At 36.5% G+C, this 16,048-nt stretch overlaps 1 pseudogene; it reads left to right on the top strand.

The window, feature by feature from the left end:
• Nucleotides 1-352: 352 nt before the first annotated feature.
• Nucleotides 353-7,515, top strand: LOC110742914 (annotated as a pseudogene).
• The last annotated feature ends 8,533 nt before the right edge of the window (nt 7,516-16,048 follow it).

Genomic DNA, 16,048 nt, shown 5'->3' with positions numbered 1-16,048 from the left:
TCTTTGTCAGGCACTGTTTTTAGTAGTCTTGGTTTGAGGTGTTAGTCAAATCACACCATGAATGGAAGCAGATTTCTGGGCTCAAGGGACCCTGTATCAAGGCCATGGGCACTCAGGAAGTACTCTAGTAAATGTGGTGCCAGGAGTTCCATGCTCGAGGTGGCCTTAGTGGGGAATTATGCTAAGCTGATGGGTACCTGGGGGTATGTCCACTTTTCACACAGCTACTCTAATCTTTGAACCTCTCTAAAAATGGAGACTTGTCTATTTCTAACTTAATCTGCAATTTAAAAAAATGAAGAGAGAAGTTTTTTGTTTGCCTAACGCTTTTTTTTTTTTTTTTTTAGTTATGTAAAGACTACATTTCTATTGTTCTTTTCCACTGGTTTCCCCCTAGGCTACCTCCTTTCCTAGAAAAGTTAACAATGTTTTGTTTGTATGTTTCATTACTCTCCAACTTGCTCTTTAGACTGTAAACATCAAAAGGATAGATTTCTGCAATTCACCATCAATTTTGGTTCAATAGAACAGAGTGGGGCCTGAGTTTCTGTCATTTTTCTAAGTTCCCCAGACGGTTTTTTCAGCTGTACTTGACAATCAATACTATAGAAAGACCAAGCTGTGAGGTGAGGTGTTTGGTATAGAACCAGTCCCAGGTCTATACCTCCAAACTCCTTATCACCACTCTCAGCTAGTAATGTGCACTCTGATAAAGATGTGAGATAGCCATCCTGAGAGAATGTATGTTCTAATAGTGCTGTAAACTTCTGGATCAAGGTTTTTCAACCTCAGCGCTATTGACATTTGAGACCAGATAATTCTTTCTTGGGGGAATTTAGGAGGTGGAGTGTTCTGTGCATTGCAGGATGTTTAGCAGTGTTCCTGCCCAGGGAATTCCAACAGCAACTCCTTCATCTTTAAGTTGTGACAACCAAAAATTTCTCCAGTCATTGCCAAATATTTCCTGTGGAACACAATCACCACTGGTTGAGAACCATTGTCCCCACTTCTATCCTATTTTCTTTTCCCATTAGGGAGAAGACCAAGAGAGGGACATTTGAAAACACAGGGGTATTAGTCAAGAAATATTCTAGAGGGAAGACATAGACAATAGCAAACATCACAAAAATAATTTGTTGAACTGAGTTCTGCAAAGAAATATGTTGAAATCCTAGCCCCCATGCCTGTAGTTAAGATGAGGTCATACTGGATTAGGCTGGTCCCTAAATCCAATGACTGGTGTCCATATACGCATAGGGAAATGGAGACACAGAAATATGGAGATACAGACACACCTAGAGATGATATTGCCAGGTGAAAGTGGAGTGGTGTAGCTGCAAGCTGAGGAATGTCAAGGATTGCTGGTGACACCAGAAGCCAGGAAAGAGCATGGATCAGATTTTCACCATGGGCGCTTCAGAGGAAGTAGAAGTGTAGCCTTGTAAATACCTTGATTTTTGAATTTTCAGCCTCCGGAACTGTGAGAAAATAGATTGCTGCTGTTGTAAGCCACTGTTGTTACAGCAACCCTAGAAACCTAACAGAAGTGGTAAACGAAGCTAAAAAAAAAAGAAAAAGAAAAAAAAAAAAAAAAAGAAGGATGACCATGGACTGCACTAACTTTGTTTTGAACATACAATCAAACGTAGGTTTCAAGAATTTGGAAGTAGACTCTATGAGAAGGAAAACATAAGATAAACTGTGTTCTGTAAGATCATAATAACATGTTCTGGGTGGATGAACTTCCGGCAGCAGAAGCTCAAGTGGCCAAGGCAAGATGGTTCAAAGTCAGAGTGGTGGTCATGGTCCTGGAGGTGGAAAGAAGGATGACAAGGACAAGAAAAAGAAATACGAACCTCCCGTACCAACTAGAGTGGGGAAAAAGAAGGAGAAAACAAAGGGATCATATGCTGCCAGCAAACTGCCACTGGTGACACCTCACACTCAGTGCTGGTTAAAATTATGGAAGTTAGAATTAAAGACTGTCTTCTCAGGGAGGAAGAGTTCATTAGAAATCAGAAACAAATGAAACCATTAGAAGAAAAGCAAGAGGAGGAAAGATCAAAAGTGGATGATCTGAGAGGGACTCCGATGTCAGTAGGAAACTTGGAAGAGATCATCGATGAAAATCATGCCATTGTGTCTACATCTGTGGGCTCAGAACACTATGTTGGCGTTCTTTCACTTGTAGACAAAGATCTGCTGGAACCTGGCTGCTTGGTCCTGCTCAACCATGAGGTGCAAGCTGTGATAGGGGTGCTGATAGATAACACGGATCCCTGGTCACAGTGATGAAGGTGGAAAAGGCCCCCCGGGAGACCTATGCCGATATCGGGGGGTTGGACAACCAAATTCAGGAAATTAAGGAATCTGTGGAACGTCCTCTCACCCATCCTGAGTATTATAAAGAGATGGGTGTAAAGCCTCCTAAGGGGGTCATTCGCTATGGTCCACCTGGCACAGGTAAAACCTTGTTATCCAAAGCAGTAGCAAACCCAACCTCAGTCAGTTTCTTGAGAGTGGTTGGCTCTCAACTCATTCAGAAGTACCTAGGTGATGGGCCCAAACTCGTACAGGAATTGTTTCGAGTTGCTGAAGAACACGCACCATCCATCATGTTTATTGATGAAATTGATGCCATTGGGACAAAAAGATATGACTCAAATTCTGGTGGTGAGAGAGAAATTCAGCGAACAACATCAGAACTGTTGAACCAGTCAGATGGATTTGATTCTAGGGGAGATGTGAAAGTTATCATGGCCACAAACCAAATAGAAACTTTGGGTCCAGCACTTACCAGACCAGGCTGCATTGACAGGAAGATTGAGTTCCCCTTATCTGATGAAAAGACTAAGAAGACCATCTTTCAGATTCACACAAGCAGGATGAAGCTGGCCCATGATGTAACCTGGATGACTTGATCGTAGCTAGAGATGACCTCTCTGCTGCTGACATCAAGACAATCTGTACAGAAGCTGCTCTGATGGCCTTAAGAGAACATAGAATGAAAGTGAAAAATGAAGACTTCAAAACATCTAAAGAAAATGTTCTTTATAAGAAACAAGAAGGCACCCCTGAGGGGTTCCACCTCTAGTGAATCGCAGCTGCCATCAGGAAAATGGTTGGGAGATTTGTCCAACCCTGAAAGGGATGAGGTTGGGGGAGTTGCCCAGAGGAACCCCTGTTCTTGTTGATTTTTATCAGCAAAAATTCTGTGTCTGTTGGAGTACAATTAGTGTGTAAGTGCCCATTGGGTGGCCTTTGTCTGTTGGTCACTGTGCAGCAGTCTGCTTCCCGATAAAGTGTGCTCTTTCTCAAAAACAAAAAACAAACAAACAAAACTTGTTCTATGAATCAAAAACAAAAAACAAACAAACAAAACTTGTTCTATGAATTGCAGGTCAGAACACACTTGATTATAGATAAGTAATAATTTAGGAAGCAGAATATAAGTGCTCAGAACATAGCAATAGGAGTAGGAGTATAGCACCTAACTCTGTATGTTAAAGTTTGTTAAAGTGTTTGTAAACTGTTAAATGCTCTAAAAAAAAAAAACCAAACAGTGTTACGTGCTTATGCTTTCAATTCTATTTATTACAAAAAAATTAACTAGCATTTATATCTAATTAACTTACTTTGCATGGGGGAATGTTTTAGTCTTTTGTTTCTGAGTCCCAGTCAAGTTTCTTTATGGCAGAAAAAAAAACTTAAAGTATCTGAATTTTTATGATGAGCATGTACCACCTTTGTATTGGGAAAGAAAAATCATTTCTAATTCAAAAGTAAAAGTTTATGATCTACTAGGGTATACATACTATTTTGATTTATTTATTTTTATAAAGTGCCCCAAACAAATTTTATTCAATAAGGCACTTAATCCTTAAGAAGGTAGCAAAAATGAAAGAAAGAAAACATGGCATGAAATATAATTTTTTCACATACAAACTATTTTAAATGTTTTTATTTCAATGATATATTTAAATTTATGAGCATATTGAAAAAAGGAAGATATGAACAAGTCCAACTGGCTATACACAGAACATATTGAAGTGAGTGAATATTAGGTGAGGGACATATTCATTTCTAAGATTGTGAAAAGAGGTAGGAAAAATGTATTTTATAAAGCCAGAAACATTTCTACAAATTAACAAAAGCTAAATGAATTTAATTCATACTTTTGTGTTTTCAAAGCCAGAGCTGAAAAGGAAGTAATTACTTTATAGGTGCATTTTCTACAATTAAAATATGCTCTTACCAGGTTTCTATTGTGAGATTTTCATAGTTATTGTAACTTGGACCAGAGAGAAATGAAAGCAACTATGGTGTCTAATAGAATCATATACTAGTTCAATAATGGTTTGAATCTATTGATCGTCTTTGCACAATCAACACTGTGGCAACTTCTCCCTGAGATCCTACAGTGACATTTTGTGGCATTGTTTCTCTTTGTTACACACTCACTATTCCTTCCATATTTTTCCATAAATACAACTACCCTTTCTACTCCTTAAAGCATGTCAGTCATGTGCATACAACCCTTTCCCTTGAATTCCTCCATTCTGATTCAGGACGTTATACTCCTCCCTCAGTGTTCCCAGGGTACGACAGTGAAGAATGAAGATGCCTGGCAGAGGCCGTGAGCAGCAGTAGAAACTCGCTCCATTTGTCAAGCATATGTCTTCATGTGGGATCATGTCCTACTGAGGGAAGGAATACCTCTATCTTCCTTCAAAGAGAATATCCCTTTCATAAGCCACGTGCCTATGAGCAGTATCCCCTGGAGAGTGTACTTTCATTCTTTATTTCTTTTTCTTTTTTTAAATTCAATAGCCCAGGGAAAGTGTTTTATTCTTTCTAATTCACCTAAAGACATTGTATGAGCTGCACTGGCTTTACATACCCCACCTTCACCATTTCAGGTGTCTTTGCTTCCAAATTCAACTCAGTATGCCTTGCTTTTTGCTACTACAATGATTTTTCTAAAATATGTGATACCTGATAAGCAACAGAAGTTTCAGTTTAGATTTTTCTATAAAATCACAATCAAATACTTAAAATAAGGTGTGTAGAAAGGAAATAAGGTAAAAATAGGCACTAGGTCAGTCATTCTTAGTATGTTATCACTCGGCTCCTTCTTTCAGGATCCTCTTGAGTGCTGGTTAAAAGCACACGTTCCTAAGCAGTGCAAGACTTACTGAATGACTGTCTGGCTGTGGGAGAGGGTGGCCAGGGAATCTGCATTTGAATGAGCTCTCAATGTCATTCTCTTATACAATAAAATTTGTGAATGAATGCTTTCACAGGAACTTAAATAAATTAGATTGAAATTTAGAAACAAAACAATATAGTCAGTGTCCCAACTTCAGCCTATGTTTTATATCCAACAATGAGGTTCAGATGTGTTAGTAAACTGAGCGTGTTTCTAGTTCGTAATTTTTCAACCAATAAATGAATATTATTTTCAAAAAAAAAAAAAAAGATTACCAGAGCACAGAATCTGAAGCAGAGGCCCTGAGGATTTTCTCGAGAAAAAAATTGAGGTTTCGTGTAAAGGGAAAGTGGCACGACAAGCTTGATGCAGAGAAACTATCCACTGTCAGAGGAAGGATCTGAGTAAGTCTATCAATAGGGCTCTGTCCTTAGAAAGAGTAGAGTACCCTGGACAATGAAGAGAAAGAGAGGGGGCTGCAAATAAAAACCAGGAAAAGCTGTCTCACTAATAACTCATAATTGAGACATAGAGACTCAATAAGCACAGCTTTAGCACCCTGCTTTATCAATTGGTTTCTAATTATCCAATCAAAAAGCACTCTAAATATTTCAGAGGGATTTAATAAAGTTAAATGTTTCTAAATTGTTAGAAGGCGAAGCCATAGGGAAAAGAAATGCAGGTAAATGCAAGAAGCTGCTAAAACTGCTCAGGCTGAGAAGAAAGAGAGGAAAGTGGCAGTGCCCCAAACCATAAGAGCTAAAACACCACGGCAACTGGAACTTTCACTGCAAGCACTGAGTGAGAATCCAGGAGCCTGCAGTCCCTCGGTGGCTGCTTAAATCAGTGATGATATCACAGATCCTGCCAGAGCCAGAGTAGAAAAAAATAACCTATCTCTTCCTGGCTTCTAATCAGCTGCCAAGGCTGCCCACTGGCAGAATTTAATCAAACCCCGTGAGCAAAAGGGTCCAGGAAAATAGTCTGGAAGCTTCCAGCCCTTGACAGAATAGAGGGTAAAATGAAAAAGGCATATGTGAGGCTGACAGCCAAGAGGAAACTAACAGGATCACCCAAGAACAGATTATAATAGGAAGGGCAGGTAAAACAATTCTACTCCATTTACCCCTTAGGCTACTACAAAGTTTGGATAGCTGGCAGTTCCTAGACATAGGTCAGCTGGCTTTAAACTATGCTGCCCTTTGAATCACCTGAGATCTTTAATAAAGTGGCGATGCCTAGTTTTTACCCCCTAGATAGTCTGATTTAATTAATAATGAGTGCATCCTGGGCATCAAGATATGCAATACTTCTGCAGGTGATTCTAATTTCCAAGACACTTGGCGCAGATGCCATGGACTACAGTGGAAGCTATGGCACTTCGTGAGCAGAACACAGCAACAGTAGCACTGAGTCTATTTAAAAAATGTGAAATGCTCCCTTGAGACTCTCAGAAACTTTTCAGGGGTACAAGGAGGACAAGGAACCTCAGCAGATTCAATAACCCTTGAAATACAGATTGTACCAATATATGAAAACTCAAATTTGTAATCCAAATAGGTTACATGGCTATTCCTACCACCTTCGACTTCTTGATAACACAAACATTCAAGACAGTTTTTTAATGTAAGGGTTAGTCTCATACATTTACAATGGGATTAGTATTATATTAAGTGGATTTACACAGTATCTTCAGAAAAGTATTTGTTGTACCTTTGATGAGTAATCTAGATGAAAGCAAAACAAAGAACAGTGCAGAGTGAAGTAGAATAAGCACTGAAATTTGAGAAAGACCAAAGAACTGAGTTACAGTCTCTGATTTGCCTTTATCTGATTGTGTGTTTCAGAAGAGTAAGAGATTGGACTCTCTGGGCCTCTAAAATAGTCAATAGATGATACATGAGCACCCTTCTAGCACAAGGATTTGGACTAGTTTTGCCATTTATATTATTTCTTTATCATATGATACTTTGAGTATTTTTTGTACTTTTCACTTATCCTTCTAAAGTCCTTTTTGGGAAGATATTGGCCATTTATATGGGAAAGCCCTGAAGCTAGAGTAGTTTCTCTTTTGAATTGGTTGATCTGAAATTACAAAGTGAATGCATGACTTAGCTACGGGGAATCTTTCCGTACTGTACACATTCTCTGGGTCAAGAGAAAAAAGGAAGGAAAGAGAGAGCCGTATTGTATAATACAAAGAACTCATGCTCTACATTCATGCATTCAAACACTTGGTCTCTTCAGACATCAGTTTTAGGTATATTTATAAGTATGTTTTAGTACAATATTATTAAATATAAGTATATATTTCTAATAGCTATAATTATTTCTTAAGAGTAAACAGAAAAATAAACGCATTTTATCCTTTTTCATGTTAAAGAGTTTGAGTAATGAATCAGGTTCTTTTTGTATTTCTTATTCTTTACTTCCATTAAGTGAAAAGTCTTAAGTTACAATTAGAGATCACTGGGAAAGGCAGCCAAAATATGGCGGCTCTGTCAGACAGCTCTGGAGAATTGAATTGAAATGAACTCTACCCCCTTCAGGGCTCCCACCTGGATGACAAGTAGGTAGGTATGTTTCAATAAATAGCTGCTAAATTAACTAGTTCAGCTGAAAGGAAAATATCAAATGAATTCCCCATCCACTCTATGGGTGGATTCAGCACTCAACAGGATTTCTCATGCTCTATAATATCATTGGGTGTGATTTTAACATAAGCCCAATAATTTATCATCTGTTTGTTTCTTTAGTGAATGGAAAAAGCAATACAGGCTTAAGGTGGGGGGGGAACCAAAATTTTCAACAATCTAGTTATTTATCCTGAAATGGACTTTATTTTCATATCCATTCCTATTAAGAAAAAAAGTCTTCGTATCTCTAATATTAAAATAGTATTTAGTTCTATAATGATAGATTTAGCCTCTGCAACATGCTGATTATATCACTAATCTACATCACTTGAGCAAGACACATAAAATCATAGGCATATTCAAACTTTCAATATTAGAAGTATTAAGAAATAGTTTTATCTCATATTTCATTACTTAATTTTGAGTGGCATCTTTACCTTTGAATTGCAGAGGAATCCATATGGGAAATTAGGTCTGTACTGCCTGTTTTTTCACTCAACAGGCGGAAGAGATGTAGACCAAGAGAATATGCTTTGAGTATGTGTAAGATAGTTACTGTTTCATTACTGGAACATGATTCAGAAATCTCATTTCAACCACCAAGAATCGTCTGAATAAAGCTCAGTGTGGATTGGTATCCAGAGTCAACGTCTCTTTAGATTGCAGTGCCCTTCATTGCTACTCGTGTTGTTGATCCTACATTGCTACTGATATTAAAGCCCCTGTCTCCAGCTGAATTAGGGCACACAAAATACTAGTAAACTAAATGAAACATCTCTTTTCCAGGGGTTTGTGTTTTTAGTAACAGATCAAATATTAACCAAGACTTTCTCCTTGACATAGTTACCACATCTGTCCCAAGCACAGGGTCAAATTCTGTACCACAAGGACTGCATAGGTTTAAACCAACATATCTGCTGGCATGATCATCTGATATGAACTGCATTCTATGTTGTATGTATCACCACTATGTGGTAACAAACATCATTTAATAAGGAAATTTTTACATATTTTTTCATTAACTTATTCTGATTTCTCTTTAAATCAAACATTAATCCTTAATTTTCTTTCTGATTTTGCAAATACCTTGCCATACTGTGATATAACTCTCAGGACTACACCTTTGAATAATATAACTGTAGTTTTAGGATATTCTCTAACTTTGGTTTAAAAATTAATCTTTTTTCACTGGAATTTTTTTTTTACTAATTCAAGGAAAGAAATCTTTAGGTCATTCATGTTTTCAATTTTTAATTGTACAGACTTCACTGGTTTTATGACAGTCTTCAAATGACTCCCAAGTCTAATAGTTCCAGTGTTCACATATTTACTATCATGTATCCTATTTGTAATCTTCATCTTAGGTTCTTATTCAAGTATTCACACATTTATGAATATTAATCACTACATTAACAGATTTTACATTTTTCGTGACAGACTCTCACACTGGATGTAATTTGAGATATTCTCCTGAGTTATATAATTCATGTAGTGCTTTTCATTACTAACTTTATGTTTTACTGAACCCTTTCTGAGACACTAATACATTTTTGTGAATTGGGTATCTGACGCAGCATAAAAGTAAGAGCAAAATATAAAGTTCAACACATGTAAAAATTAGCATGCAAGTGACAGGATCATATTTTAGTGAAGATGAACCAGAAGATTTGAGAATGAAAGCTATCTTTCTAAAAAAAAAAAGGACAACCGTTAATAATATAATTAAAAAGAATGTATCTCCACAGAAGAATAAATTTACATTTCAAGTTTCTATAATGCATATATATAACTTTAATTTTTATTGTAATTACTTTAATACAAACTTTAGATCATTTGAGACAAATATGGCCTGCCAAAGATTTTTTAAAATACTTCTACATCATCTTATTGATAGAAGAATAAGTGGATGGTTAATGTTCTAAAGGCTTCTTTAAAAATGCTGAATGAATCACTTACTAGCTAATTCACTATGTGACCTTGGATAACATTTAATTTCTTGGAAATTCAGTTTCATCACCTGTAAAATAGGAATAAAAATGCATAGGTAAATTTATGTTACAAAAATGGTATAACATCAAGCATGAATATCAATATAACTGCATAATAAATATTAGTTTCATTGTTTATCTAAATTCCTTATTGTACTGGTTTGAGTTTATAGGCTGGCCATAATAGAAAAATGAGTTTTTGTTGTGAAATACTTTGAGAAAATAAATTTATATGTAATTTTATGTGATTATTTTTCAAAAAAATATCACCAAGTACTTAGAATGATTATATCAGGAGAGAGTGCAGATAAAGTGAAGAATGGAGTAAAGGTAAATATAATAGTGTATTCCTTGCATTATTTCTACCCTAGCCTCAGTCAGAGAGAATTATCTATTGATTAGTATATATTTGGAGCTGAGGGTTTGGTAAATGGCTTTCATTTTTGTGAACACTAAGTAGAAAATATAAGCTGGCTGAATGGGAAAATTAAAGATAGTCACTCTTCACATGTTTTAAACCTTCTAAAATGACTCTCAAGAGAAATAACTTTATAATTCCTTAACTTTACTACACTTTTTTCTCAATTATTTTATACCTATTTATATTTTTGTTCCTAAAATCTAATCAGTGTTGGTTAGAATGCTTTTGATTGATAGAGTGCTATGGTTCATTGACTATGTCATCCAATTTTTGGGTCACGAGGGCACTACCCTCATGAATGGAATAATGCCATTATCACAGGACTGGGTTCCTTATAAAAGGAGGAGGTCAGGCTCGCTTTTGTCTCTTTCACCCATGTTATCCCTTCTATCATGTTATGACACAGCAAGAAGGCCCCCACCAGATGGTAGCAACTTGATCTGAGTTTAATCTGCTTTAATAATGGGCAAAAGATCTGAATAGACATTTCTCAAAAAAAGATATATAATATCAAAATATATATAATTTCAGATATTCTCCTGAGTTATATAATTCATGCAGTGCTTTTCATTGCTAACTTTATGTTTTACTGAACCATTTCTGAGACACTAATACATTTTTGTGAATTGCGTATCTGAAGCAGCATAAAAGTAAGAGCAAAATATAACATTCAACACATGTAAAAATTAGCATGCAAGTGATAGGCCCATATTTTAGTGAAAATAAACCAGAAAAATTGAGAATGAAAGCTGTCTTTCTAAAAAAAATGGACAACCTTTAATAATACAATTAAAAAGAATGTATCTCCACAGAATAATAAATTTACATTTCAAGTTTGTACAATGCATATATACAAAAGATATTATGTATCTTTTTTGAGACATTAAGACATCTAGAAGTCCTTGAAACATTCATCTTTATATCTTTATTATTTAAAACATCTGGGTTAAAATCCTAAACAATCTTTATCAACATAGAATACACATCAAGAAATAAATCTTACAATGAAGTACAGAGAAAACATCAAAACAAAGGAGTCTTTCTTAAGTCATTTTACCTTCAGTATTGCCTAATATAATTGATTGTTATATTTTGTAACTATAAGTGTATATATGTAAATAACTATGCAGTTTTATGCATATATACGCATGTTTGAGAAAGTATGGTGGCTCTGCTATTAAAGGTCAGGAGCCCATTCTTTTTCTGTCTCATTTTCCAACCATACTAGGGTGTTTCACTTATTTGCTTGGTCTAAGGTGATTACCACATCCTAACCAATGGGAAAGAAAAGGAGAGAAGAAGAGGGAAGAGGTGTGATGTCCAACTACTATGTACATCAGACATAAAATTTACATGCCTCCTTTCTGTTTGTAACCATTCATTTAGATGCATAACCACAAAGGGCTCCAAGTAGCCTTTATTTCTGATCATCTATGCCAACAACTAAAACTTGTACTTTCTGTAAATATGCAGGGAGTGAGAGAATATTTGAAAAAAACTTGAAGCATTTGTCATAAGCAAAAATAAGGGAAAAAATGAATAATTAGAAAGAAATAATAAACCAAAACTTTAATTTGTCATTGTAAAAGCAATATAAAACTTAATAAAACTAGAGTGGTAAACATTACTAGATGTAAATAAAAAATACAGTCAGAAATCTGTAGAATAAAAATGGAAAATCCTCATTTCTTTCCCTCTCCTAACACATGTAATCCCAGTCACTAAAGAGGTAAAAACTCCTGATAATTTATTATTTTAAACTCTAGACTTTCTCTGTATATGTATGAGCAATAGCATGGACATATGCATATTTTCATTTACTTACAAAAATAAAAAATGTACTAAAATTTGCTCTATTTATTCTTCTTGGAATAGTAATGATAATACTGCAGCAAACATCTCTGTACATATGCCTCTTAATACTTGGGTTGATAATTCTGTAGGATATATTCCTAAAAATGGAATCCCTAGGTTAAATGGTAAAAAGGTACGCACTACTTGATTTTGATAGATATGTCAAATGTCATCTGTAAAAGTTATACCCATAAAGGCTTTTGTTCTCCACACAGGTCAACAATAGACATGACCAATATTATTGATATTTTGTAGGGAGTTTGAAAACAGGTATCTCATTTTAATTTACTTTTCCCTGATCAATTACGAAGTTGAATGGTTTTCTGATATTTTTCAGCTATTTGTTTTTCTCCATTTGTGAAATACATTTCATATCATTTGACATTTAATTTTGTAGTTAGCATTTTTCCTATTGATTTGTAATAATATTTGAATGTCGTGGCTATTAAGCCTGTGCTATATGTATCGTTGTTATAACTTACAAGCATTTTCTCTCAGTCTCTCATTTCTCTTAAAAATTTATAGTATTTTGCAATGCACAGCATAATATATATGTTGTTAAATTTTATGATTTGGACTTCCACGTGGGAAAATATAATGGTAGGTCCTTAATTCTGCCCTTTTTATATACATCCCAAACAATACAGAACAATAGTAAGAACAAATGAAACTACCCAAAAATATTCCTGGTCATCAATAGAAGATGAATGTAAAGAATTTTCTAAACCATTGTACAAAACAACAACAACAACAAAATAGCAAATCTTATGAGTGATCTCCTGAACGTTCATCATAAGCTTTTGCAGCTAGCAAGGACAAAGAACAAACAAAATACTTCAGGTAAGAAAGAAAAGGGAAATTAGTGGTGGGACTACATTCACTTTAAAACTGCAGGCCAATATCCCTGATAAACATAGATGCAAAAATGCTCAACTATAGCGAAGACTTGGAACCAACCCAAATGCCCATCAATGATAGACTGGATTAAGAAAATGTGACACATATATACCATGGAATACTATGCAGCCATAAAAAAGGATGAGTTGATGTCCTTTGTAGGGACATGGATGAAGCTGGAAACCGTCAGTCTCAGTAAACTATCGCAAGGACAGAAAACCAAACACCACATGTTCTCACTCATAGGTGGGAATTGAGCAATGAGAACACTTGAACACAGGAAGGGGGACATCACACACTGGGGCCTGTCATGGAGTGGGGGACATAGTTCCTGGTATGTCCAAGAACTACCACAAGAACATACCAGGAAAGCTGGGATAATCCGCAGACCCTTTGAAGGAACTGGATTGCCGCTGCAGGCTCCCTGTGATGCCGAGAAAACCTTTTTCAGGAGCGAGTCTGGTGGTCTGGGGCAAGTTCTCAACCCTGGTCACCAGCTGCCTGGAAGTGGACTCAGTGCTCTTGGTGGAGCATGGTGGGAGTGAGACTAGCCTTTAGGACTGCACGCTGTGTGGGAGCAGGGTGAGGCCTGTGACCGCCAGCTTTCCCTGATGTCCTTGGTGACCTGTATGACTCGGCAGAGACAACCATAATTCTCCTGGGAACATAACTTCATTGGCCTGGGAACCACACCACCACTCCCCACAGCAGCCACAGCAAGCCTCTCCCAAGGAGAGGCTGACCTCAGACCTGCCTATTCCTGCCCCCACCTGGTGGTCTTTCCCTATCCACCTTGTTGCTGAACACAAATGACATAATATCTTGGAAGCTCTATGGCCCTGACCACTGCCTGAGAAATCTGAATACTTAACCAGGCAACTCTAGAGCAAGTTTGTATCCTCCCGGTAGTACTACAGCTGACGTGCTTTTGAAAACACCACCTCCTGATTACAGACCAACCAATATAAAACCAGTGCACTAAACAAAAATGCAACCAAGGGCCCTCACAGAATACACTTCAATCTCCTGCTACCTCCACCAGAGCATGTGCTGGTATTCACGGCTGAACAACCTGAAGATGGATCACATCACAGGACTCTTTGCAGAAACTCCCCAGTATCAGCTTGGAGCCAGGTAGCTCCACTGGGTGGCTAGACCCAGAAGAGCAAACCCAATTACTGCAGTTTGGCTCTCAGGAAGCCCCATTCCTAGTGGAAATGGGAGAACACCACATCAAGGTAGCATCCTGTGGGACAAAATAATCTAAACAACAGCCCTTGAGTCCCAGATCTTCCCTCTGACAAAGTCTACCCAAATGAGAAGGAACCAGGAAAACAATTCTGGTACTATGACAAAACAGGGATCTTACCCCCAAAAGATCATACCACTCAACAGCAATGGATCCAAACCAAGATGATATCTCCAAATGACCAGAAAAAGAATTCAGAAGGTCAATTATTAAGCTAATCAAGGAGGCAGAAGAGAAAGGTGAAGTCTAGCTTAAAGAAATAAAAAACAAATTCTTGAAATACACCAAAACAGAACCTCCTTAAAGCATAAATCTTAAAGAATCTATATAACAATAACACAATATTTTCTTTAAAAAATCAAGGTATTTGACAACAAACAGCATGATGAGTAGAATAATACCTCACATCTCAATACTAATGTTGAATATAAGTGGCCTAAATGCTCCAATTAAAAGATACAGGATGGCAGAATGGATAAGAATTCATCAACCAAGTTTCTGCTATTTTCAGGAGACTCGCCTAACACATAAGGACTCGCATAGACTTAAGCTAAAGAAGTGGAAAAAGGTATTCCATGCAAATGGACACCAAAAGTGAGCAGGAGTAGCTATTCTTATACTAGACTAAATAAACTTTAAAGCAACAACATTAAAAAAAGACAAAGATGGACATTATGTAAGGATAAAGACTAGTCCAACAGAAAAATATCACAATCCTAAATATATATGGACCTAACACTGGAGCTCCCAAATTAATAAACAATTACTACTACAACTAAGAAATGAGATAGACAGCAACGCAATAATAGGGGGCCTTTAATACTCTACTGACTACACTAGATAGATAATCAAGACAGAATGTCAACAAATAAACAATGAACTTCAACTAAACCCTAGAACAAATGGACTTGACAGACATTTGTAGAACATTCTACCCAGCAACTTCAGAATATACATTCTATTTCTCAGCACATGGAACATTATCCAAGCAGACCATATGATAGGCCACAAAACAAGTCTCAGTAAATTCAAGAAAATCGAAATTATACCATGTACTCTCTCATACCACAGTGGAGTAAAATTGGAAATCAACTCAGAAAGGAAACCCAAAACCATGCAAATACGTGGAAATTAAATAAACAGCTCCAGAATGATCACTGAATTAACAATGAAATCAAGATGGAAATTAATAAATTCTTTGAACTAAATGATAATTATGGCACAACCTATCAAAACCTCTGGGATACAACAAAAGCAGTGCTAAGAGGAAAGTTCATAGCATTAAATGCCTACATCAAAAAGTATGAAAGTGCACAAAGAGACAATCTAAGGCCATACCTCGCAGAACTAGAGAAACAAGAACAATCCAAACCCAAAACCAGCAGAAGAAAATAGTGAAGAGCAGAACTAAAGGAAATTGAAACCAACAACAACAACAGCAACAAAAGTACAAAAGATAAATGAAATGAATGCTGGTTCTTTGAAAAGACAAGCAAAATTGAGAAACCATTAGTGAGATTAACCAAGAAAAGAAGAGAGAAGATCCATATAAGCACAATTAGAAACAAAATGGGAGATATTACTGCTGAGACCACAGAAATACAAAAGATTATTCAAGGCTACTACGATCACCTTTACACACATAAACTAGAAAACCTTAGAGGAGATGAATAAATTCCTGGAAATACATGACCCTTCTAAATTAAACCAGGAAGACATAGAAACTCTGAACAGGCCTGGCACAGTGGCTCACGCCTGTGATCCCAGCACTTTGGAAAGCTGAGGTGGACAGAT

The sequence above is a fragment of the Papio anubis genome, chromosome 4 (genome assembly GCF_008728515.1).
Source record: "Papio anubis isolate 15944 chromosome 4, Panubis1.0, whole genome shotgun sequence".
Taxonomy (NCBI): domain Eukaryota; kingdom Metazoa; phylum Chordata; class Mammalia; order Primates; family Cercopithecidae; genus Papio; species Papio anubis.
Note: the sequence above shows the minus strand (reverse complement) of the source record. Positions and strands in the feature narration are given on the sequence as shown.